General features: G+C 35.9%; 2 pseudogenes; one reads left to right on the top strand and one right to left on the bottom strand.

Moving 5' to 3' along the window:
* Window positions 1-15,996, bottom strand: part of LOC120608154 (small glutamine-rich tetratricopeptide repeat-containing protein beta-like) — a 22,296-nt pseudogene extending 6,300 nt beyond the window's left edge.
* Window positions 15,997-26,677: 10,681 nt separating this feature from the next.
* LOC120608153 (40S ribosomal protein S6-like) lies at window positions 26,678-27,418 on the top strand (annotated as a pseudogene).
* Window positions 27,419-27,787: the final 369 nt, after the last annotated feature.

Below are 27,787 nucleotides of genomic sequence, written 5' to 3'. Positions count from 1 at the left end.
TTTTTCTCCATTCTTTTCTTTGGAATATTCCTTTTTCTCTCGGTGGAGTCAGGTATTAGTTAAGGACCTGTTTCCATTACACACCTCATGTTATCTTGCACTCATTGGTTGCTGTTTTTCAGTTAACTTTTATCTTCTATCTTTTGTGACTCTGTGGTTTATTTCTTGATCAATTTCATGGCATTGGGCTTCACTGTATTTATTCTGCGTGATGTTCACCATTGGTTTCTTGGATCATTAGTTCTCAGCTTTCAATGATGTTTACCAGGAGTTACCCCGGATGACCCCAACTTTCAACAAGCTCTCTTTTCTCTCTCATGTCTCTTTCTCTCTTTCTCTTTCTTCCATTATTTCCTTTTCATTCCTTCAACTTCGTATTCTTCATCTACATTTCTTCACCTTCCTTCAACCATTATTCATTTATTTCACATTTCTTCTATTCCCTTCAGCTTCATTTTCTTTATTCTATTTTCCTTCTACCATTATTTTCCTTTTCCTCTCTCTATCATAACAACAACTTAACATATATATGTCTTTCTGTTTTCTTTCTTTCTGCTCTTTCAACTTTCTTTCTCTTTCTTTCTTTCTTTCTTTCTTTCTTCTTTCTTTCTTTCTTTTTCTTTCTTTCTTTCTTTTCTTTCTTTCTTTCTTTCTTTCTTTCTCTACATTCTGTTTTTCCTCATCTTCTGGTAATACATTTACACAATGTCAAATCATCTGATATCACCTGATGGTTCCCTGAGTCTCAGTTCATTATTTTTCCATCTTTTTGCTCTCTGTACTTCACACTAGATAATTTTAATCAATCTATCTCCAAGTTCAGTTACTCATTACTCTGTCATTTCCATTCGGCTGTTAAGCCTATTCTGACATTTCAATTTCAGAAAGTATATTTTTCAATTCTAAGATTTCCATTTAGTTCTGTTTTGCTGTTTCTCTGCTGCAATTTTTACTTGTTGAAACCATGTTTTGTTTACTTCATTGAGATGATTACTAAAGCCACTTTGAAATTGTTGTATATAAATTCTAACAATTGAGTCCCTGAAAAATAAAAAAAAAAGTAAAATTTATTTTTAGATAAAAATTTAAAAATATATATTTTTTTCTCTTTTGAATGTGTCCATTTTCTTGGTTCTTTATATATCTTATAATTTTCTACTGTGTTCTGATAGATTGAATATTAAATTTTGGAGATTTTTGGATTCTATTATTTTTCCCTTATATAGTAGGAAGTCTGTTTCATCTTTATATTTTGTTTTTCTCAGTTTTTTTTTTTTTTTTTTTTTTTGAGTTGGGGATGCTAGGCTTGAACTTCAAACTTCAAACTCCATTCAGATTGGTTTTAAATGTGTCTATATGCAGGAATTGCCCACAAGTTGTCAGTTTGCAACCTTTAGTCTCGTGTTAGTCTTTAGCTGGGAGGCTTTTAGTCTGTTCCATACCTCTCTGATTTGGAGGTCAGTCAGATATGTGGGTGGACAGACCTTGGAGATCTGCTCTCTGGTTCTTTCCTTTGCAGGATTCCCCTATTCTCTTCAACATTCACAGTTTTCTGGGTTCAATTTTCTTTTTTCACACATCACAAGCAGTTTTTTCCCCCTATAATAACTCCAGCCAGGTGTGGACTGCAGTTAGCCTCAGGCTCAAAACTGCAAAGTTAGGAATTTACTTGTCTTCCTTCCTCTATATGAACTTGCACTGCTAACCCAGCAGACATCTCTGTTCACTCTCTAGTACATTCAGGTATTTGCTTTTTGTTTTATGCCCAGGTTTTATATTTATTTTATTCAGTGGGGTGTAGGCAGAGAGTTGTCAAGTAGAATCTTAATCTATCATACCTGGGAGGTAGAACTCCCTATAGTTTTAAATTTGTAGATGAACAATTTCAAACAAAAAAAGTAGAAAATAGTACAATGGATTCTCATATAGCCATCGCCAGACTCTATCACTATCAAGATTTGCCTCACTTGTTTCATCTAGCTTTTTTTTTTTTGCTTTTTTCTCATTTTTTTAAGTATTAAAGACAAATCCCAGACACCACATCATTTCACCTCTGTGAACTTCTGTATGCATCTCTAAGAACCATGGATACTCTTGTACATTACCACGATGCCATTATCATGCCCCCCCAAATTAACAATATTTTTATTATTTAATATTTAGTCTATAAACAAACGTTATTGATTGATTATGTATGTGTATTTGAATTAAGATCCACAATATCATTTGATTGATGTTCTTGTTTGGTCTTTTAAAATCTAGAGCAGTATCTTCTCTTCACCTTCATTTTCCCTGCCATTGACTTGCTGGAGAAACCACATCAGTTGTTCTTATGGAATATCCCCATTCTAGATTTGTCTGCATCCTTCCTTGAAGTGTTATTTTACTTGTTCCTCTATCCTTTATATTTTTGTAAATGAAAATTAACTCCAGAGAATTAATTAGGTTCAGGGTCAACTTTTTGGTAAGAGTAGATGGTGCTGCATGCCTGTTATCACAGTGTTTGGAAAGCTTAACAATTGTTAAAGTACATGGCCAAAACTTGTACATTGACACATTTGAATCCAATTGATAGTTGCTATTTCTTGTTTTGCTTGCATTGTTGTTTTTCCTAAAGTAATTCAAAGGAAAACAAACAAACCAAAAAGCTGTAGCTGTATCTCAACGAAAAAGTAGGAAAATGGAAGACCATGATTGTTTCCTCTTTCAAGATAGACATGATCTTTGATTTCCGATGGGATTACTTCCCCAAAATCCCATCAGAAGTTGAATGTGTTGTAAGTTGAAAATGCATTTAACAAACCTAAGCTGCCTAACATCATGGCTTAGCCACACCCACCTTAAACATGCTCAAGACACTTACATCAGCTTGGAACTGGGCAATTATCTTGAGTTTCATCTCAAGGGTAATTGCCTTCCCCTTCTCACCAGAAGCAGGAGACACAGCTGAGCATTTTGTAGATATGATGGGATGCAAAAATACAAAATACAATGTCCAAAAAATGCTGGCAACACAATATACTGTAGAGTATCAGTTGTTTATCCTTGTTACTGCATGTCTGACTGAGTGCTGTAGCTTGCTGCTGCTGCCCAGCATCATGAGATAATATAGTACTACATATTATTAGCCTGGGAAAAGATCAAAATTCAAAATTCAAAGTACAGTTTCTACAGAATGTGTATAGCTTTCACACTATTGTAAAATCAAAAAATTGTAAGCTGAATTATTGTAAGTTGGGAACTGTCTGTATTTATTCTTATGCCAGATAGCTTCACTAATTTTTATTCCCTGCCAGGCCCCTAAAAACATATGAGTTTTTAACTGTAGCTATATAGATTCTCCAAACCATTATAACAAGTACACTGAAACTCTGATCACAAGTGTTGAGCTCCAATTTGAAACTTACATTGTATGTGCTTTCTAAGAAATGAGAAAATTAGGGAAATTAAAAAAAAAAATATATATATATATATATATATATATATTTATATATATATCTACTACCCTGAAAAATAAAATTACATATGACCAAAAATAATTTTCATGATTCACAAAGTTTTGAAACTGGATAAACTCCTTTAGGAATTTTATCATACATTTCATCACAAAATTAAAAGAGTTTAAGGTGATTCATAAAGCTAAAGCACTGATGTTTCCCATATGCAATATCTTAACTTGGACTTTTTAAAGAGAAGCCATAAACAGAAGGCCATAAAGGCATCACATAAAATGAGTTCCTGCAAACTCAGATTTGCTGAAGAAGACATTTATTTTAAGTTCACAAGGAATATAAACAAACATGAAACTTTAGTGCCCAGGACATGTAAACTAGAATGTTATAAAACATAACTTACAGATTAAACATGTTTTCAGTTCTTTAAGGAACAATATATTTATCTAGTGTCTAAACTGAGACAAAGGAAGTCAGAAAGAGAGGGGAATTACCAAAAGAGTGTTGTAAGTGTTTTCCTTGAGATTGTTTTCAAAAGCCTTTAAAAACTGAATGTGTAAGTTAAAGCTGCTTTTAGCACTTCCTTGACAGCTCATCTTAGATTTTGCTAAACTTGGCAGCATTATAGGGGTCATATTTTTCACACGGATGCATTCTTCCTGAGCAGAATGTATTTGACAAAAACAAGTTTTTCTTTCATGTCAGGCATTTGTGTGTCTGCTTTTCATAACAAACAGAAAGACAAAGCTCACCATTCTGGACTCTCTCCCAATATTTCCAATTTACCTATGAAAACAAGATTTTTATTTCATGGTTTGGAGGAATGCCCTTTAAAAGTTAACTCTTTAAGAAAACATAACAATTTCCCATCAATAATCATTTTATCTTCTACGATTTAGATTTGTTTGCATTTTTTTGGATATCCTCATATAATCTGAGTTGGTAAGGGAGACATTCTCATAAGTTGTACTTTTTCCCCTCTCACATATTTGGCAATTTATTATAGTTCTTATATGCATTAATTTTTTGTTTCAGATACTAAGTTTGATCTCCATAACAGATTGGGGACAGCATTTGTTTTGTTTCTAGGTTTTGGACACAGTCTAGAAGAGTCCCAAACTACCAGAATTGTGTTTGAAATTGACTGTTTTTGAAGAGTTCAGCTGTTTTCATACTCTATCCTTTCATAATGAATAGCATCTGTCCAAAAAAGGGCAAATTATTGTGATAGGTTAGGACCTTAATAGAGTAAGAGAAAAATTCTTGCCAGGCTATATCTAAAATATATATTGAAATACACCATAATCCTAACTCCATCAGTTCCAAGGGCAGCATGCCATGCAGCTAGTCTTATCAGTCTTCTATAATGTCAAAGCATCCAGTGAAAACTTTGATGCTGAAAGAATGACTATTTGGTTATTCATTCTAAAGCAAGTTATTAGAAGTAGACTAGCAAGAAGACCTATTTTTAAATGGTCCTATTCCTATTAGGAAAAGAAAGAAATATGTTTTTTTTTATTTATAAAAGAAAATGGATGAATTAGAATTGATATTTTAGCTGAATATAATTATGTCATCATAATCAACGTCATCTTTGTGAGCCTAAATGACTGATTTGGAATAGAATGCTAGTATATTTCACATCATCTAAATTCTTTATTGTCATGCTTTCCTTTTTAAAATTTGCTTTCTTTAGCTTCTGAACTATTCAAAGATGCTATTATCATTCTTTTCAGTTCACAGGCCTACATTATTCACCATTCGGATACAATATAAAACTAGAACAGCTATTTTATGCTGAAATATATTTTGCCATTTTTGCTATGAGAAAAATATCAACCTTCTTATACACGGAAAACTGATATATAGAAATATTAGTTGATTCTATACATAGGAGTACTACTTGAACATGAAATGACATATTAGAAAATGATAATGCATGTGTTATTCTGTATGACTTCAGAGCTCATCATTCAACTTATGAAAGATTATTCTGAATAGTGGCTGAACTAGGTACAAATCAAATGCTGAAATCAAAAGAAGATAAATGAGATCCTACATAGAGGTTGGCACAAGCACCATAAATATCAATTTTATATCATTGGAATATAAGTTGAAATTTATTTTTAGTCTCTTTTTCAAAGGGTCCAAAATAGTCATTAGGCAGTAATCTCTCTGATATTGCTACTAGTAATTTCCTTTTAGACATATCTCCTTAGGCAAAGGAAACAAAATAAAAAATAAACAAAAGGGACTACATCAAACTAAAAAGTTTTTGTACAGTAAAGGAAACCATCAGCAAAACAAAAAGACAACTGACTGATTGGGAGAAGATATTCGCTAATGATACAACTGAGAAGACGTTGTATCCAAATATCCAAAAATATATAAAGAACTCATACAATTCAACAACAACAAAAACAAACAATCCAATTAAAACGTGGGCAGAAGACCTGAACAGATACTTCTCCAAAGAGGAAAGACAGATTGCCAAAAGGTATATGAAAAGATGCTCAAGGTCACTAATCATCAGAGAAATGCAAATTAAAACTACCTGACATCTGTCAGAACGGCTATCATCAACAAATCAAAGAACAACAAGTGTTGGTGAGGATGTGGAGAAAAGGGAACCCTCATACATTGTTGGTGGTACAGCTGCTATGGAAAACAGTCTAGAGGTTTCTCAAAAAATTAAAAATGGATATACCTTTTGACCAGCAATTCCACTTCTAGGTATTTATCCAAAGAAAACCAAAGCTATAATTCATAAATATCTATGCACCTCAATATTCATGGCAGCACAATTTACAATATCCAAGATATGGAAACAACCTAAATGTTCATCAACAAAAGACTGGATAAAAATGTTATGGTTTGTATATACAATAGAATATTACTCGGCCACTAAAATAATGAAATCGTACCATTTGCAATGACATTGATAGACCTAGAGGTTATTATGCTGAGTGAAATAAGTCAGACAGAGAAAGATAAATACCACATGATTTCACTTTTATGTGGAACCTAAGGAACAAAAAGAACAAAATAATTAAAAAATGGACTCACAAATATAGAGAACAATCTGGTGACAGCCAGAGTGGAGGGGAACTAGGAGGCTGGGAGCATGGGGTGAAGGGTTAAAGAAATACAAATTAGTAGTTGATAGATGGTCAGGGATGAGGAGCAGTTAGCATTAATGTATTGGCTAGGTGGAAAACCAGAGGAGAGAAGGAGCAATTAGGGGGATCATTTTATAAACTATATAAATGTCTAACCAATGTACTTGCTTTAGAATGAATAACCAATTATACTTGAAACTAATCAAATAAAATTAAAAAAAAGAAGTCTGCATAATATATTTGGGATACACTTTTTAAACTCTAGAGTAATTGGATTTCCATAATCATCTTTACAAAGATGGATTTAGCTAGATGAATAAAATCTCTGGGCAATTCTGTCTCTACTTACATGTTGGGGGATTGAGTAAGTCAACCTTTCCATGACTCTGAACACAAGATGCTCTCATCGGTCCATGGAGAGGCTGAGGTAGAACATATTTCCCTACCAGGCCTTGCTCAGCCTGAGAGCAGATACAGTTGTAGCTATTCTCAACACCTCTAAAAGACAGAAAGGAATGATTATGTTTCACTTAATTTCAGTTCATTTCATTAACTCCTTTCTTTTTTCACTACCTTTCAATAAACTCATTTTTCCCCCCATGAGAAGGAAAAAAAAAAAAAGAGTTCATTATATTCTTCCATTAAAACATAATACAGGCATTGTATAAATTTAACTCAAAAAAGATGGCTATATGAACTCTGCACAGTGCTTCCTCTTTGACTACAGTTTTCTACAGAGCACCCAGAGTTTCTCCTCAGCACCGGCTCAAGTCCAAGAAACTACTTCAGGCCTCTGCTTAATGAAAAAAAAAAAAAAAAAAAGCTAATGCTTGCAGATTTAAGAAAGTTACCTCTTCATCACCCCACAATATAAATAAAGTGAAAAAGTAAAAAAAAATATTTTGGTGACCTTTATTACCAGGATTTGACAGAGTAAGTAAAATTTCTTTAAAAATCATAGTAAAGAGGATATTTGGAAACATGGTGGAGTGAGAGATGTCCCAAGATCTCTCCCCTAGAAACAACAATAAGCTGAACATCTAAAACACAACAAAAACACCCAAATTGCACACCAGCAAGTCTGAGCATGGAATCTGCACATAAGAGCTACCACAGGTCAGAACCCGGGTGTCGGGCAGTGGACTGGGAGAAATAGAGAAGCAGCCTCTCACAGCCACTGGAGCTACCGTAGGAGGAGGGGGAAGGGAGAAGGAGCCACGAGATCCCTGAACAGCCCTTCCCAGGAACACTGTGAGCTCCCCATGGCAAGCTGGCAGCAGGGCCCAGTCATCAGGGCAGAAATCAGAGAATCTGGACGGCAGAAAAACAACAGTTGATTTTTACCAGCCGCGATAGCAAAACCAAGGCTGAGCTGCAGCCCCCAAACCCCAACCCAGAGAGGCCCTCGCCCCATACTTTCTGAAAACAAACACCCCGGAGCTCCAGGGGAATCTGAGCAAACGCTACAGAAACTGTTGCTAACACTGACAAGGACTGAAACTGAGGGTAGCGACTGTGAATAAATATCTATCAGAAAATAAAAAGGCATTCTTAAGGCTTTATATAAAGCAGGAATCCAAGAGGCTTAGATGCCACCTACTGGAAACCAAAAGAAAAGCGCCTTCTTAGCAGCAGGCTAAAGAGGGACCTTTATATAATAAATCTTCTTTCATGAAATACAACAGAATACACTTCCATTAATGTCCAGGCAGAAAAATAGCCCATTAAACACCATGAACAACCAAGGTGACATCTCAGAAAGAAAGAGAAAAATCTCCAGAAAATAAGCTTACAGACATAGAAATATGCAATTTAAATGATAGAGAATTCAGGATGGTACTTCGGAAACAACTCAGTGAGATCGGAAACGAGTCATATCAATAATTTCAGGAATTGAAAAAACACCTGGATAAGCAGAGCAAGGAGATTGAAACCCTCAAATAAAACAGAATAGATCTTCTAGAGATAAAAAAAAAAACAAAAAATTAAAACAAGAACACACAGACACACTGTAAGAGTTGAAAAATGAAATAGCAAGCTTGGGAAATAGAGTCGACCAAATGGAGGAAAGGATCAGTGATATTAAAGACAAAAATTTGGAAATAAATTAGAAGGGAGAAGAGAGAAACTGAAGAATGAAAAATAATGAAAGAGAAATTCAAGAACTAGATGGTACCATTAGGAGAGGAAACATAAGAATAATGGGCATTATTGAAGGCGAGGAAAAGGAGCAGGAACTAGAAAGCATTGTCAGACAAATAGTTGACCATAATTTCTAAATCTAAGGAATGAGCTGGATCTTGGAATTCAAGAAGTCAATGGAACACCCAATTATCTCAACCCCAAAAGGCCTTCTCCAGAGCACATTGTATTAAAAGTATCAAAAATCAACAACAGAGACAGAATTTTCAGTTCAGCCAGGGACAAGAAAACAGTAACTTATAAAGGAAAACACATTAGGTCATCCTTAGACTTCTCAGCGCAAACCTTACAAGCCAGAAAGGAAGGAATCAAATATTTAAACTATTAAGTGAAAGGAACTACCAGCCTAGAATAATGCATCCAGCTAAGCTCTCCTTTAGATATGAAGGATAAATTAGGACCTTTCTAGACATAAAAAATGAGGTAATTTTCTACTACAGGGTCTGCACTATAGGAAATACTGAAAGGAGTCAGCTCCAAAATGAAAAAACAAAAAACAAAAAAACCCCGCATAATTAGGAGTAAGGTGACTATTAGGCAAATAGAAGCAGAGGAGTGCAACCCTTACTAAGAACAGGGCATTATAAACTTAAATAATAAGAAGAGAATTGTTGTAACAAGATAGTAATGAACATTCAGCATACATAGGGACAAACTGAGATAACAATGACTGAAAAGGGGAGGATTCAAAGATCCAAATTCAAAAGGGAAATGGAGATAATGCACGCACAGAAGAAAATGGACAACTGTGTATATATAACTATCCTTTACATATTTGTAATGGTAACCACACACAGAGGATTCAGTATTGAAGTATATAACCTAAGAAAAGAAAATCCAGAGGGAAAACCTACAAAAGCCAATAAAAAACAACAACAACAACAAACAAACAAACAAAAACAAAACAGAAACACAAGGACAAGGAAGCAATGGAAACACTGAGCTACCAAAGCAAAGATAAAATGACTATAAGAAGACCTCATATTTCAATAACCACCCTAAATGTAAATGGACTGAACTCACCAATAAAAATGCACAGAATTGCAGATTGGATCAAAAAACAAAATTCAACCATATGCTGCCTCCAGGAGACATATTTTGGCTCCAAAGACAAATATAACCTCAAAGTGAAAGGGTGGAAAATGATATTTCAAGTATATGATTCAGAGAAAAGTGGGAGCAATGGTACAAATATCAGACAAAATAGACTTCAAAATAAAAAAGGTAAAGAAAATTACTGAGGGACACTTCATAATGATAAAGGGAATCATGCACCAAGAAGATATAACACTTGTTAACACTTGTTAATATCTATGCTCACAATCAGGTAGTCTCAAAATATATAAAGCAATTACTAACAGAACTAAAGGGAGAAACAGATCGAAACACTATCGTAGTATGGGACCAAAATACCCCACTGTCGGATATGGACAGTCTTCCAAACAGAAAATCAATAGGAAAATAACATCCTTAGATGACACATTAGAGAGACTACATAATTGACATTTACAGAGCCTTTCATCCCAAAACTGCTGCCTATACATTCTTCTCTAGGGCACATGGAACATTCTCAGGTATTGACCACATGCTGGGACACAAAACTAACCTCAACAAATATAAGATCGAAATCATACCAACGATAATATCTGATCATAATATTTTGAAGCTGAAGATCAACTGTAAAAAGAGAGTAGGAGGAACCACGAATATGTGAAGATTAAACAACATACTAATGAACAATAACAGGGTCAGAGAAGAAATGAAAAGGGATATTAAGAGATACATAGAAACAAATGATAATGATAGTACAACATGTCAAAACTTCTAGAACATGGCAAAAGCAGTAATAAGAGGAAAGTTCATATCATTACAGGTCTATCTCAGAAAGCAAGAACGAACCCATATAAACAATCTAACACTTCATCTTAAAATACTAGAAAAAGAACAAATGAAGCCTAAATTCAACAAAAGGAGAGAAATAATCAAAATTAGAGAAGAATTAAATGAAATTGAAAACAAAAAAAAAATAGAAAAAATAAGTGTGACAAAGAGCTGGTTGTTTGAGAAGGTTAATAAAATTGACAAACCCCTGTCTAGACTCACTAAAGAAAAAAGAGAAAGGACACAAATGAACAAAATCAGGGATGAAAGAAGGGAAATTACTACTGATATCGCAGAAATACAAAGGATCATACAAGAATACTATGAAAAAGTATATAACACCAAATTTAATTTAACCTAGAAGAAATGAGCCACTACTTAGAAAAATACAACCTTCCTAGATTGAATCAAGAAGAACTAGAAAATCTAAATAGACTGATCAACAGTATGGAAATTGAAACAATCATCAAAAATCTACCAAAAAGTAAAAGTCCAAGACCAGATGGCTTCATCAGTGAATTCTAACAAATATTCAAAGAAGATTTAATACTTATTTTCCTCAAACTCTTCCAAAAAGTCAATGAGGAAGTAACACTTCCTAACTAATTTTATGAGGCCACTATTACCCTGATCCCAAAGCCTGGTAAATATAACACAAAAAAAGAAAACTACAGACTAATATCTCTCATGAATACAGATACAAAAATCCTAAATAAGATACTAGAACTGAATAGAGCAACATATTAAAAAGATTATACACCACGATCAAGCAGGCTTCATCCCAGGGGCACAGGATGGGTCCACATATGCAAACCGATTAATGTGATAGACTACTTAAACAAATTAAAAAATAAGAATCATATGATCATATCAATTGATACAAAAAAAAGCCTTTGACAAAATATAGCATCCATTTATGATCAAAACATTTAACAAAATCAGTATAGAAGGAAAGTACCTTAACATAATAAAGGCCATATATGACAAACCTTCAGCCAACATTATACTTAATGGTGAAAATCTAAAAACTTTCCAAGATCAGGAACAAGGCAAAGCTGTCCACTATCACCACCACTGTTATTCAATATAACATTGCAGGTCCTAGAGAGTGCAATCAGACAAGAGAAAGATATAAAAGGACTCCCAATAGGAAACAAAGAAGTCAAACTGTCACTATTTGCAGATGACATGATCCTCTATATAGAAAACCCTACAGACTCCACAAGAACACTACTAGAAACAATAAGCCAATCCAGTAAAGTTTCTGGATACAAAATCAACGTTCAAAAATCCATAGCGTTCCTATACTCTAAAAATGAAGTGTCAGAAAAAGAAGTGGAAACAATCATTCCTTCTGCAATTGCAACAAAAAGAATAAAATACATAGGAATAAATTTAACAAAGATGTGAAGGGCCTAGGTAATGAAAACTACAAGAAGCCCCTGTTAAAAGAAATCGAAGAAGATACAAAGAAATGGAAAGATGTTCCGTGATCTTAGATGGGAAGAATCAAAATAGTTAAAATGACCTTATTACCTAAAGCATTATACAGAATTAATGCAATCCCCACCAAAATCCCATTAGCATTTTTTAAAGAAACAGAATAAAAAATTATCAGATTTGTATGGAAGCACAAAAGACCCCCGAACTGCCAAAGCCATCCTGAGAATAAAGAACGAGGCTGGAGGCATCACTCTGCCCAACTTCAAATTATACTACAAAGCTACAGTAATCAAAACACATGGTATTGGCAGCAAAACAGACACATGGACCAGTGGAACAGAATTGAGAGTCCAGAAGTAAACCCATATTTATATGGGCAAATAATTTTTGATAAAATGCCAAAAACACACAGTGGAGAAAGGAAAGCCTTTTCAATAAATGGTGCTGGGAAAACTGGAAAGCCACCTGCAAAAGAATAAAACTAGACTATCACCACACACCAAAATTAACTCAAAATGGATTAAGGACCTGAATATAAGATCTGAAACAATAAAATGCATAGAAGAAAACATAGGAACTAAACTTGGACTTAAAGAGGATTTTACGAATTTGACCTCAAAGACAAAGAAAGTAAAAGCTAAAATAAATGAATGGGACTACATCAAACTAAAAAGCTTCTGCTCAGCAAAAGAAATTGTCAGCATGGTAAAGAGTGAGCCATTGGAATATATATTTGCAATCAACGCCCCCGAGAAGGACCTAATACCCAAAATATACAAAGAACTCATACAACTCAATAATAACAAAAAAGCAAATGATCCAATCAAAAAATGGGCAGAGGACCTGAACAAACACTTCTCCCTAGAGGACATATAAATGGCCAACAAATATTTGAAAAGATACTCAACATCGTTAGCTATTAGGGAAATGCAAATCAAAACCACAATGAGATACCATCTCACACCTCTTAGAATAGCTATAATCAACAAGACAGGTAATAACAAATGTTGGAGAGCATGCAGAGAAAAAGGGTCTGTCATACACTGCTAGTGAGACTGCAAATTGGTGCAGCCACTATGGAAAACAATATGGAGGTTCCTCAAAAAACTAAGAATTGATCTACCATATGATCCAGCAATCCTTCTACTGGGTATTTACCCCCAAATCTTGAAAACTCATATTGGAAAAGATATTTGCACACTGATGTTCATAGCAGTATTATTCACAGTAGCCAGGACATGGAAACAACCGAAATGTCCTACAATAGATGATTGGCTAAAGAAGCTGTGGTACATATATACAATGGAATATTACTCAGCCATAAAAAGAGATGAAATACTGCCATTTGCGACATCATGGATGTACCTTGAGATAATCATGCTAAGCAAAATAAACCAGACTGAAAAGTTGAAAATCATATGATATCACTCATATGTGGGATATAAACCTAAAAGTAACAAATAAAAACGACCGACAAACAGACACTTATGGACATGGACTATAGACTAGTGGTTACCAAAGAGTAGGGGTTGGGGGAGGAGAGGGTAGGTAGATGGTTAAAGGGTGTCGACCATAGGGGGTTGGGGGAGGGTGAAGTGGGTAAAAGGGATCAAATATATGGTAGCTGAAGGAAACTGGAGTTTGGGTGGTAAACACACAATAGAATATACAGATGTCAAATTTTAATGTACATCTGAAAGTTATATAATTGTATTAACCAATGTTATCCCAATAAACTTAATACAAATATAATAATAAATAAATTTAGCATTTTTCATTGTTCTCTAGTATTGTGATTACATTGCAGTACATTAATAGTATCAAAACTTTTCAAGGAAATTATAAAAATTCTCGTGATTTTTATTACCAGAGTTTGACAGATAAATTGTTTTCTTCAATCTTCATTCCTTTCAACCTCTATTTAGTTTGTTGCAGGATTCTCGAACAGAGAGATGGGACATCAAGGCTATAAGCAAAAAGCAGCATTTATTGATGGCGTCACCAGCAAAGCGGAATCTTATCCAAACGCTGAGCCCCCATTGTAACGTGGCGGGCAGCTTTATACAGCCTTATACTTCCGCATTCCTACATAGCTACAGATAGATGGAAGGAGAACATTAGTTGGAAAGCTATGAGAAAACTGACATCAGCCGGAGAGTCCTGGGACAGGGGCGGTGGTGGTTGGGGGTAGTCAGGAATAAACTTGTTCGAGCAGGAAATAGCCAGGCAGGGTTGGGCTGCCACATTTCCCCCTAGGATGCCTGGACCCAGGACTGGGTCAGAGAGCATCATTTCTTTCTTTCTTTCCTTTTTTTTTTAAATGCTCGGGTTAGGGGCTGGTACCTCCATATCATGAGGACTTTTGCTGCAGTTTTTCTTTCTACTACAACCTCTATGAGGGAGGTAGTTGACCAGATAACAAGAGGCAATAGTCATGCGAGGAGTATGCAGGTCCCGAGGAGGAGGCAGGTCCTGAGGAGGAGGAGTACTATCCCAATTAAGGTCTTAAAGCCACCAAAAGAGGAGAACCAGCTTCCAAAGAGGCTACTAGAGTCCCATCCTGAAGAGACGTTGTCCTCAGGCTTCTGCCGCGCATAGCTTGGTCAGCTTCCGGTGTGACCAAAGCGGGGCCAATGTCTTACCCTTGGTCTGTCGGTGCAGTCAATATTTTCTTCCAGAAGGTTGCCTTGAGGGGCTCAGAAGTGTCTGGAACACATTCCCACTCTGAAGCTGTGAGTTAAAGTCTGCTGTGATGTATCCAGGGTGTTATTTCAGCAACATTAACTGCAGTGGGGGTAGACAAAATGACATAAAGGGGTCTCTCCACAGGGGTTTTAGGGGTTGAATATTCCACTCTTTTATCCAGATGGAGTCTCCTGGTTTAAAGGGATGAACTTCAGTGTTTAATCTGACAGGCAGCCTTTCCCTAACCCATTGGTTGAGAGTCTGGAAGGTGGTCCCTAGGGCCTGAAGTTGTTGTCTCAGAGTCAATTCACCAATTTCCTTGAGGTCTCCTTGTAGTCCTTTGATGAGTGGCGTGGCCGCCCATATAGGATTTCGTAGGAGGAGAACCCAGTCTTCTTGATGGGGGCCGACTTGATTCTTAATAGTGCCATGGGGAGGACTTCATCCCAGTGTAGGTGTGTCTCCTGACATAGTTTTCGCAACTGAGTCTTAAGGGTCCTTTTCATGCATTCCACCTGTCCTGAACTCTGTGGTCAATAGGCGGTATGCAATTTCCATTTAATATTTAAATTATTGGCTAGTAGCTACACTATTTCTGCTACAAAGGCTGGTCTGTTATCTGAGCCAATGGTAATTGGTAAGCCAAATCATGGAACAATTTCTCAGAGGAGCAGTCTGGCTACTTCTTGGTCCTTCTCAGTCCTGATGGGGTAAGACTCTACCCAACCAGAATAGGTGCATATGAAGACCAAAAAATACTCGAGGCCCCGTGATTGAGGCATTTCAGTAAAGTTTACTTTGAGTTTCTCAAAGGAGGTGCTACCGATATTTTGGACCCCCGGCAGGGCACACGGCCCTTTCCTGGGGTTGTTGCGGGCACAGACTTCACACTGTTCACACCCCGGTCAGGAGATGATAGAGAGCCAGGGGATGTAGAAGTACCAGCCCAGAGTGGTTTCTAGGGCAGTATGACCAAGGTGAATCCTTTGGTGAAATTGCTTGACAAAAGCTGGGGCTAGGGTCTCAGGACTACAATTCGCCTGTCCTTGAACTTCTACCATCCACGGGGGAGGAGGCTCCCCTCTTCAGTCTTAAATCAGGCTTCTTCTTGAGGTGAATACTTGGAGTCCCATTCGGCTAAGAGACTGGGAAACAGGGAAGCAGTTAGAGCTGTAGGGCTGGCCATCTCCTCGGCTCTGCCAGTTTGGCAACATGATCTGCCCTGAGGTTGCCCTGGGCCGTAATGGTGTCCCTTTTTTGATGTCCTCTGCAGTGCATGACTGCTACTTTCTTGGGGGCCCACACAACATCTAAGCATTCTAGAATTTTTTTCTATATTTTATGTCTTTTCCCCCAGAATTAATTACACTGTTCTCTTTGTACAGGGCTCCATGTACATGGAGGGTGGTAAAGGCATACTTAGTACATACACTGACTCTAAGTATGCCTTTATCACCCTCCTGCTGCCAGCTGAAGGGTCAAGGTGATGAGCTCTGCCTTCTGTGCTGAGGTTCTCCTAGGCAGAGGTTTTGCCTCAATAGTGGAATGTAGGGTCACCACAGCATATCCTGCAAGGCATTCTCCTCCCCTCACAAAGCTGCTACCATCAGTGCAATATTCTACATCAGGGTCCTTGAGGGGCTGGTCTGTCAAGTTGGGTCAGCTGGAAAACACTTCATCCATGTCTTCAATGCAATTGTGGTCTGGCTGGCCGTGCCCAACGGGTAGCAAGGTGGCTGGGTTCAAGGTTCGTACTACCTCTAGGCGGATGCGTGGATTCTCGCACTGTATTCCTTGGTATCTGACCATCCAGGCATTGGTTATCCAATGTCCCTTGTACTCCAGTAATATTATTACTGAATATGGTACTCGAAATTTCAGTTCTTGCCCCATAATCAGTTTGTCGGCCTCTGACACAAGGAGGGCTGTGGCTGTGAGTGCTCGCAAGCAGAGTAGCCAGCCCTGGGCTACAGAGTCATGCTGTTTGGAGAAATAAGCCATGGGACAGTGCCGAGATCCTAGCAGATGGGTTAAGACCCCTACTGCAACACCCATGCACTCATGTATGTACAGAACGAAAGATTTGGTTAAGTCTGGGAGTCCTAGTCTGGGGGGCGTTAAGTGAGTACCCGTTTGATTTCTTCAAAGGCCTTCAGTTGTGGTTTCATAGAGGAGTTTGGCCAGGATGGAGAAATTAGGTATCTAGATTCTGCAGAAGCCAGCTGCTCCGAGGAATTCGCAGACTTGTCGCCAGGTGGTAGGGGTGGGAATCGAGCAGACCATTTGTTTCCTTTCTGGGCCAAGTTGGCACTGCCCATGTGACTGGTGGAAGCCAAGGTATTTAACGCTTTCTTGGCAGATTTCAGCCTTGTTTTTAGAAACCTTGAAACCTGCTTCCCAAAGGAGATTGAGGAGTAGATGCATTTCTTCCATGCATTCCTCATAGGCCTTTCCTGCTAAGAAGAGGTCATCTATATACTGGATTTACGTACAGCTGTGTTGGTCTGCTGAGTAGGCATTTAATTCCGAGCCTAGAGCTGTCCTAAAGATGGTCAGGGAGTTCTTGAACCCCTGAGGCATCCATGTCCATGTTAACTGGCCCTTGTCTCCGCTTTCAGGGCTTTCCCATTGGAAGGCAAAGATTGGCTGACTTCTGGATCTGCTGGCAACATAGCCTTCTTTTCCTTCAATTGACCTTGGGAGGGTGCCAAGGCTTGGGCTAGGAGGACTCTACAATTCTCCTCTAGACAGACTCTCAACCAAGGGAGTTGGGTGTGAACTATTGCCTCCCAATGATCGATATAAGGGAATTGGTCTGGGTGGCCAAGTTGACTGGTAATGACTTGAGAGACCTTTGCAAGGACTTCCTTATCAAGAGACCCCTCTGCTGGCCACCCAACACCAAAAGAGGGCCAGTCAATCTCACAAAAGTTTCAGAGTTTCTGTGGGGTGAGTTTAACTCCATAATCTCCTGAATAACTCTTTTTGAAATTCTTAAGCATACAACCTAAAGATGTCTGTTTATTCTGTTGTCCACCCATCCTTCCACTCATGATTGGTGTTGCACACATAGAGATTCGCTTTGCCTGTCTCCAGCCACTCCCCTCATGGGGAACTTTCAGGCACCTCTTGGCAATTGGTGGATCAGTATAAACCCCCGACTTGGATCACTGGAATAATCTCCTCACGGATCCAGTGACACCACTTTAAACCGTATGAGGTTCACCACGGACCTTTGGGTAGGGGCTCAACTCTCACTTTTTAGCAAGGCCACATCTCGATCACATGCAAATCTACACCAAACACACTCCACTCTCTGCCCTATGTACCTGAGAGGTCATGGTTTCCTCTAACAAATGTAGAGTAATTGGGTGACCTCAGGACTTGATCAGACTCCCCTTCTGTCCTCTAATGGACAAGCTATTCCTGGGACCTGGGTCCTTACCACTCAGTCAGGCGGTGCTCCTGGGCTGGTTCCTGTGCCTCTCTGGGTTCCATTGTACTCATGGAGCCACTGCCCCAGTCTGCTGGAAGAGTCTTCCTCTCCTACAGACAATAGGTCTGCTGGCACACCAGGCGAAGTCCACTTCTCCCAGTATCCCTGGATCCAGACCCCGAAGACAAGGGAGGCAAAAAACCACCATCTCTGAATCCCGGTTGAGCCACCAGAAATGCTGCAGAATTCTCGAACAGAGAGATGGGACACTGAAGCTCTAAACAGGAAGCAGCGTTTATTTATACCGGCACTGGCTCAATGGATTCTTATCCAAAGGCTGAGTCCCCATCGTAATGTGGCAGGCAGTTTTATACAGCCTCGTACTTCCACATTCCTACACAGCTACAGATATAAGGAAGGAAAACACTGATTGGTTGGAAAGCTATGAGAAAACTGACGTCGGCCGGAGAGTCCTGGGACATGGAGGTGTAGCGGGGTGGCAGTCAGGAACAAACTTGTTCAAGCAGGAAATGGCCAGCCATGATCAGGCTGCCACAGGTTTACCAAAGACTGTAATTGCTATTCTTGTAGTGTCAGGAAGAATTTCACATCTCTTTGCAGAATTAACTCATTGAGTTGGTGTTTCATATTCCAGACCTATACATTTTTTTCTTATTCTTGTGGATTGCCTATTCACATTAGTGGGAACTGAGTAAACATCAAGCAAACAGGAGCCCTCCATTCACTTGAGAACCAGGTAACAAGGGTATAGTTATCAGTGCTAGCAATATTGCATCTCTAGTAGAATTTAAAGGATCACTTTTAATTACAGGTAGAGAACTAAACTTAATAAGATATTTCATAGATGAATTATTTATAAAATGACAAACCCCTGCACAAACATTTTGAAAAACTGACCTTTACACATTAGCATTATCATAAAAAAGTTTTTTTTAAAAAATGTATACAATTAAAATTTTTGCCAATAATGTTAAAAATTTGAAATAACTCAACTAAACCTCAATTAAAAAAAAAAAAAAAACAACCTTGAAATCACTGTGGAAAGTAAAAGGCCCTTACTATGTACTCCTTAGGAGAAAGCAACACAGCAGTTTTTCACTGGAATTTTAATTTGCAGATCCAATATCTTTCTCTAAACAAATGTAATTTAGTATAACTTGTACCGGTACATAACATGTCAGTTAAATGCCCCAAATAAGGTCAAGATTTATCTCAATGAGTCATAAGTTGGGCTTAAGGATTGACAGGATTTCTTTACAGTTTTAGGCTTGACACTGTTGGCATTTCTCCTACATTAAAAATATTTCATTAGATCTTAAAATTTCCTAACAATATTATATGATATCTACAGGCAAATCATGTTTCTCAAGCAACAAACCAAAAAGAGGGCATTAATAAAGAGAAAACATTAAAATTTCTGTTTTGGATTGATTCCTTTTTATGTATAATATATACTTCATGGTCTTAACTTTTTCCCAAACAATAAGCCAAATCAAATATATGGCAGATATGGAGCATGGTTTGGACATTTCACTGGTCAGTGCTTTTCTATGTCATTATTGGGGACATCTTGCTACTGGCTATAGAACAAGTGACTATAACTCAAGAAGGGTCACATTATGAGAGTATACTCAAAAAGTCTGATGGGGGAAATGACATGTAAAACCTTATGTAAATAAAATAATCCTATAATATCCTATGTCGATACTCTTTTGAGATGAATAACTTATATGTAAAAGCTTTATGCAGAGATTTATTTTTCTAACTGTTGTCTGTTTTAATGGCTTGTGATGCTCCCACAAAGAAATGATAGATGGCCCTTTCTTCTAAGTGTGCTATTGCTTCTGCTGTACTGAAAGTCTGCATTGAGAAACAGTTATGACTGATAAGAGTTAAATCTAAAAAGAACTGCCAACTAGTTAGGTCCTACTTTGACCATGTGATGAGTACATATAAGGCAATTCAAAGAATCATCAGTCTTAAATGGCAGTATTTCATCTTTATCCAGTCATCCAATAAATTTAAAAAAAGAATCATCGATCTTGAAATAAAAATACTGTGCATATTTTCCAACACCCAAACATGATTTTTCTTAGGTTCAAAACAGGGAAATAGACAAATGTTTGTATGATTTAATACATACTGAGCGATAGAGATGCAAATCCTTGTTTTTGAGGTGAAATAAGTCTCTTTACTTCATTGTCCTTGAGATATTTCTATTTTATATATTTTAAGTATTTTTATGTTATCTAATAAAATTCGTTTAGTAGTCCCAAAACATGTTTTCAGTTATCATTTTTGTAATAAAAATAACAAAATTTAAAAATCCTCAAATGCTTATAAGCAGATATGAAAAATAATCATGTAATAAGCTTTCTTAACAAGATTTAAAAAATTAACAATCTACATTTGACTTAGAATTCAATAAATTCACTCTTCTTAGCAGGTATAGAATAAATAATAAATATTCAAAAAATAATTTGAAATGTGAAATTGATGACAATTATAGCAATTCCTCTTATCTGTTCTGTTTTTGTCCAAATGCTTATTTAAGGAATGTAGCTAACTTTGGCTGACAAAAACATTGAACACCAACCAACAATCCAATGTATTTGCTATTTTTATGAGTTTTATGATATAATGAAAATTGCTGAGTTTGTAATCTATGTTCTCATCCAAGTAATTCCTATCCATGTTGAGCAGAATGGAGGATGGGATACTGTAATGCAATACAGAAACTTTACTTGTGGTTGATATTGATCCACTAATTAGTATTCACCCAATTATCCAGCTAGTATTTCTTTATTTTATCTGTAAAAATGTAACTAGAAATGTGAAAGTTTTCTAATTCATTTGGTTTAGGAAAATTCAGTTAATCTATGTCTTCAAGATTTATTTTTTCACCACTTGGTAGTTTTCTATGTATCTATCAAGAGCTTTACTGCCCATCAAGCATATACACATATGAGTAAATTTGTATTCCTTACTTTTACACAAATAATAGCATATTATGTAAATGGTAGCATACTATGAAACTGTTTTGCATGTTGCTTTTTCACATAATATATCTTGGACATTTTTTTTTCTGGTAAATCTAGATCTGTTGCATTTTTAAATGCCTACACTGTATTGTAGTTGTATGGATATACCATAGTTTATTTAGTCAGTTCCTTATTAGTAGACATTTAGATTGTTTCCAACCTTTTGCTATTGCAAGCAATCTTCAGTAACTATCCTTGCACATACTTCTTGGTACACATTTGCAATAATGCCTATAGAAAAAAGATCTTAAGACTAGAATTGTTAGGTGAAAGAGTATTTTAATTTCTAATAAATTTTGTCAAAATGCTTTTCAACTAAAAATGTATTGGTTGACCTCTGACTGAGTTCACCAATGTGAGACAATGGCAAGAGGAAGGATCTAGTAATTTATGCATCCATCTCAAGAAATTAGGAAAAGAACAGCAAATTAAACTCAATGAAAGTAGGTGGAAAAATAATAAAGACAAAAACAGAATTTAATTAAATAGAAAGAAGATATATAACAGAATAAATCCAATAGGTCAAAATTACTTCTTTGCAAAGACTGATAAAATCAATAAACTCCTTCAAAATTGCTCAAGACAAAAATAAAAGACACAAATCACCAATATCAGAGATGAAAAGAAGAATAGGATCTTACAGATATTAAAAAGATACCAAGGTATTTTAACCTTTTGGCAATAAATTTCAACTTGAGATAAAATAGAAAACTTTCTTGAAAAATGCAACTTATGAAAACTGATATAAAAAACAAGACATTTGAATAGCATTATGTCTATTAAAGAAATTGAATTTGCAATTAAAAACTTTCCCCTGAAGAAAACTCCAGCCTCAGACAACAGTATAGTTTTCAAAACATTTGAGGAAGAAGTAGTACCAATGTCACATAAACTCTTCCAGAAAATAGAAAATGAGAGAATGTTTCCCAATACACTCTATGTGATCAGAATAACACTTATAACTAAGTCTGACAAGAACACAATAAGAAAAATTATGGATTAACCTTTCTGATGCACACAAAAGAAAAATTCTTTTAAAACATTAAAAAATTTAATCCAGTGATATATAATAAAATAGATAATCATCATGGCCAAGTTTCATTCCAAGAATTCAAAGGTAAAATGATATTCAAAAATTTATTTAAGTAATGTATCAACAATTTGATAGCACTAATTTTAAGAGAACTGTCTTTTCCAAGGTGTATTTAACAATTTTTCTAAATACTTTAAACTTATTGACTATTGAATCCATGCTAATAATAAAAATTAACTTTTTGTGAGAAAAATGATTCGGTTTGTTATAAATTAATTAAATTAATAAAATTCAATGAAGGAGACATGAGAAAAGAAGGAGAAATTAGAAAAAATGGGTTAGAATTAAAATTCTACACCCATTTATGATTTAAAAATCCCACAAACTTTTAGCAAACCAGGAATAGAAGAACATTTCCTTAATCTGATAAATAGTACACAAAACAAAACCTTATAGCAAAGATCATGTTAAGTTGTGAAATAATGAAAGCTTTTTTTCTGAGGGTGGCAATAAGACAAGAATACCTGCTATCATCGCTTACATTCAACATTGTACTGGAGGTTCCAACCAGTGCAACAAAGCAAGTAAAAGAAATAAAAGGTGAAAGAGTTAGAAATGAAAATATAAGGGCATTATTATTTGTACATGACGCTGTTATTTATAACAAAGATCCAAAAACATCTACACACATTAGAAATAGTAAGTGAATTTAATAAATTCTCTGGATACAAGATCAATATACAAAAAGCAATCAACATTAGTATTTGAGAAAATGAATTTTTTATAATGGCATCAAATACCTAAGAACAAATCTAACAAAAGATGTACATGAACCCTACATAGAAAGATATAAAACATTATTGAGTAAAATTAAAGAAGACCAAAATTAATGGAAGGATATACCTTGTTTGTGAATTGAAAGACTCAAAATTGTAAAGATGCCAATTCGTTGCAAACAGACATTTTTCGACCCCCATGAAAACTCCAGCAAGCTTTATGTAGAAACTAACAAATTGATTCTCAAAATTATATTGGAAATGCAAAAGCCCTAGAATAGCCAAGTAAAGCAACCTTAAAGAAAATTGTCAAAAAGTAATAAATGGAGCCACTTTAAAATGGAGTCGGAGCTATCATCCCAGACATGAGAAAAGAAGGAGAAATTAGAAAACTGCCTTGCACATCTCAGGCCTCAAACCTTTGAAATGTTAAAATATGGCAAAACAGCCTTTGTACTGGATTAAACAACATTGTGTCCCAAAGAATTGTCTGCAAAGATAACAAGAAAGCAGATATGTGACTACAGCACTGAGGACTACTGGACCGAAACTTAAAATGTTGTTTAGAATTAGCATCATTATGTTATGTTATCTGCACCAATAGAAATGCCTGCCTTCTTTTAATTGTACCTCTTTCCTTTCTCATAAATACCCCTTGCCTTTGTCTCCTAATCAGGCCACTATTTGGGCTTCTATTTAAATCAGTGATTCCTGACTAGCTATTATTTTTTATCCCAAATAAATGCTTGTTGGCTCTCATTTTGAAAACCCTTTTACCTTTAGGTTAACAGGATGAATAAAACAATACTGCCATATATCAAGACCTATCATTAATATATATTGACTAAGATAGTATAGTATTGGTACATGTATAGATGAATAGAGTAATGGACTAAAATAGAGAATCCAGAAACAGACATGCACATATATGGTCACTTGATATATGACAGTTTTGAAGTGCAATGGGGAAAGAATATTTTACTTAAATAAAGGGGTCATTTTGATATCTATATGAAATAAGACCCTTATTTCACATTATGAAAAGAAATCAATTCTCAGAAGATTGAAAATGTTAATATGTGTGAAAGGTAAAACAATAAAACTTGTAGAATATAACATGGGAAAATATTTTCATGACCACTTGGAGTAGGCAAAGATTTCTTAAGCAGGACACAAAGAGCATTAACTATAAAGGAAAAGATAAATAAATTAGACTTCATCAAAATTAAGATATCTGTTCTTCAAGAACTCTAAATACTGACATTTGTGGATCTGCTTGCTTTACTGCTCAATCAGCCAACATTGAAGCCTAGAATCTACAACCTCTAGACACAAAGAACTCAGAAGAGACTTTAACAAGTTTTGGGAGGAAGCTGTGCATTAATAGACCAGTGGGAAGTAAGCCTACACGCATTATTCTCTGCCATAGGTTACGTAAGTTACCACACCCCTATCCACTTTCCATTTTCCTTTATTTCTCTGAAGATAGTAATATAATTTTTGTAAAGTTTTCTTCTGTTCGTTGCCTGGTTTTTATTTTCTCCTATTTCCCTTTCTCTGTTTTGATCTCTGTCACAATTAAGGCTTAAAAAATTCCCATAATATTATTTTAATGGAATTTTAGGGAGAGAAGAATGGGTAAATATCTCTGTGTATCCCATCATGTTTAACCTAGTTTCAGGTGATTTTCAGGTACACTAAACCTTGAGAACACTAGGCTGTATCTAACAATGTAAGATCCACAAACCAGAGATTAATTATAGAGCTGATTTTCTATTTTGGTCATGTTTTACATTTCCAGAATTTAAGTCTTAGGCACTGATTATTATTTTTATAGTATATTGCTTTTTTTCTCCCTAGCCACAACACTTTATCTCACCTGTCTAAGCATATCATTTATATATTTTAAAGTTTTTTTCCTAATCCAAGCCTTGGCTTCTCCGCTCCCCAAGTTTTCTTTCTTTATTTTGGTCTCTCTCTCTTTCCTTTTTTTTTTTTTTTTTTTTTTAATGGCAAGAGCCTTCCGTAAATATCTGCTGATATTCGGCTTCCCGTTCAAGTTAAAAATGAGATACTACAAAGCTGATTGGTAGCTATATATTTTCAGATATGTCAAGACTCAAAAAGTATGTTCTATGCAGCACTCAGAAAGTGTCTGGAGGATATGGTCTCCCAAAATAAAGGAGTAAATCAGGAAAGAGGAAGATTAAGGGAACACAGGATGATGGCAAAGAGAATTCCTAAAACAATAGACACGCAACTGATTTGGAGAGAAACTAACCCAAACAGAGCAGAAAAGTAAAGGGCTCCATGAGGGAAGACTTCTGGGAAAATAGGGATTGAGGAATTATCTGACGTATTTGCTTATGTGGAAAATAGTGTTGAGACCGTGATGGAATGTTTGGGTAGAATTAGCAATAAATACATTGAAATCTAAGCATATATGAGGCAATTATTAATGTCTGGGAAAACAACAAATTGTTAGAGAAGGGAAATGTTACCACGGTACACTAATTAGCTCAACTATGAATAAGATGCATATGATCATACCATGTAAACATTGAATACTGATCTTTTCCAAATTGTGATATAACTATACTGGGAGTGTGGGGGAGGGGAAAGAATAAGGATGGGCATGTAAGGGACCTACATTCTTATGTACTGTAAGAGGAAGTCAAAAGGTAATATTTAATAGTGATTAATCAAGAAATAGCAATATAAGTATATTATTTAGAAATGTGTTGATAAATGCCAGTAGAGATGACTAAAACATATGAAAGGTATTACCTTTGAGGAGGAAGTTTGAAGGTTTGGGAATGGGTTAGCCAAGGGAACTATTATTTACTGCATATGTTTTAGCATTATTTGATTTTAAAAATTATATTCACTTTCTACTTTGAAGAAATTAAACAAGTTCACCTGGGGGTTTAATTAAAGTACAGATTCTTTGGTCCATTCTTGGATATTTGGATTCATTTAGTATGGGGGAGGAATCTGCATTTTAAATAAACATCCCAACTCTGAGTAACACACCAGTGTAGTACTTTTCTGTTCTTACTCCAAATATGACTGTTTTAAAAGGCATTTTTGGTGGTTTTAATTTTTTCTTCTAATTTTACAATTCTCATTCCTCCCTTGGCTTTAACCTTCCTGATAGTGTATAAATAGGTATATATATATATGCCATTTTAAAATATTTGTTCTTGAATGTGTTTATTTTCATAATCTGAGCTTACCTCAAAGTTCCCCATGATATCATATCATCTTTAAATTTACTCTTTTTTTCTTTTCTTTTTCTTTTAATTTTTCGATTACAGTTGATGTATAATGTTATATTAGTTCCAGGTACACGACATACTTGGAGATTATTTTTAGTCATACAGTGAGATTTTTCATTTTTAAGAGCTTCCAATCCTCTTAATACAGTTTCTCTATCAGAGTCTCAGTCAATGGGTTCAGAACATTTTCTCTGAACTTAATTGCCTCAGGTTACTTAGCCAGAGTTGCCTGATTTTAAATTTGTTGTCTTTGTCTTAAATTTAAGAATTACTTCTCAGCTCTTTTTCGTGGCACCTCAGAGATGGTAGGATGCTTCAGGGTGCTTTAGGATGCTTCAGCTCTTTCCCAGCCACTGGCTGCCAGAAGCACATTGAAGTGGATGATGAACAAACTTTGTACGTTTTATGAGAAGCCTATGGCCACAGAAGTTGCTGCTGGCGCTCTGGGTGAAGAATAGAAGGGTTATGTGGTTCGAATCAGTGATGAGAAGGACAAACAAGTTTTCCCTATGAAGCAGGGTGTCTTGACCCGTGGCTGTATCCACCTGTTCCTGTTATAGACCAAAGAGGACTGGAGAAATAAAGTGCAAATCTATTCAGGGTTGCATTGCGATTGCCAATCTCTTTTCAACTTGGTCATTGTGAAAAAAGGGAGAAAGATATTCCTAGTCTCACAGATACTACTGTGCCTTGTCGCCTAGGGCCGAAAAGAGCTAGCAGAATCTGCAAACTTTTCAGTCTCTCTGAAGAAGATGATGTCCGCCAATATGCTGTGAGAAAGTCCCAAAACTAAGAAAGTAAGAAACCTAGGACTAAAGCACCCAAGATCCGGCGTCTTGTTATTCCACGCATCTTGCAACATAAACGTCGGCGTATTGCACTGAAGAAACAGCATACTAAGAAAAATAAGAAAGTGGCTGTGGAATATGCTAAACTTTTGGCCAAGAGAATGAAGGAGGCCAAAGAGAAATGCCAGGAACAGATTGCCAAGAAATGTAGACTTTCCTCTGTAAGAGCTTCTACCTCTAATTCTGAGTCCAGTCAAAACTGAGATTTTGCAAGAGTAACAAAGAAATAAGATCAGACATCAAATCTCAAAAAAAAATACTTCTCAGTCTAATTTTTGCCTTATGATGCCACAGAATACAATAATATAGAGTTTCACTGCTTTTGCAGAATACTACGACAAAATCTACCATTCTAAATTTTACACATGGAAGTTTCCTCTTTGATGAATTACTGTAGCCTAACTCCCAACCTACACACGGATTTTAAATAAGAAATGCTGAATGAATTCAAAACATACATTTTAAATTGGAAGCAAAATATCTAGCTCAGAATTGAAGAACCTAACATACATATTTGGAGAAATAAATCTTTTATTGAATGAATGCCCTCTAAATTTCTACTATAATGTTCC

Source organism: Pteropus medius, unplaced genomic scaffold (genome assembly GCF_902729225.1).
Source record: "Pteropus medius unplaced genomic scaffold, Ma_sr-lr_union100, whole genome shotgun sequence".
NCBI classification, from domain to species: domain Eukaryota; kingdom Metazoa; phylum Chordata; class Mammalia; order Chiroptera; family Pteropodidae; genus Pteropus; species Pteropus medius.
Note: the sequence above shows the minus strand (reverse complement) of the source record. Positions and strands in the feature narration are given on the sequence as shown.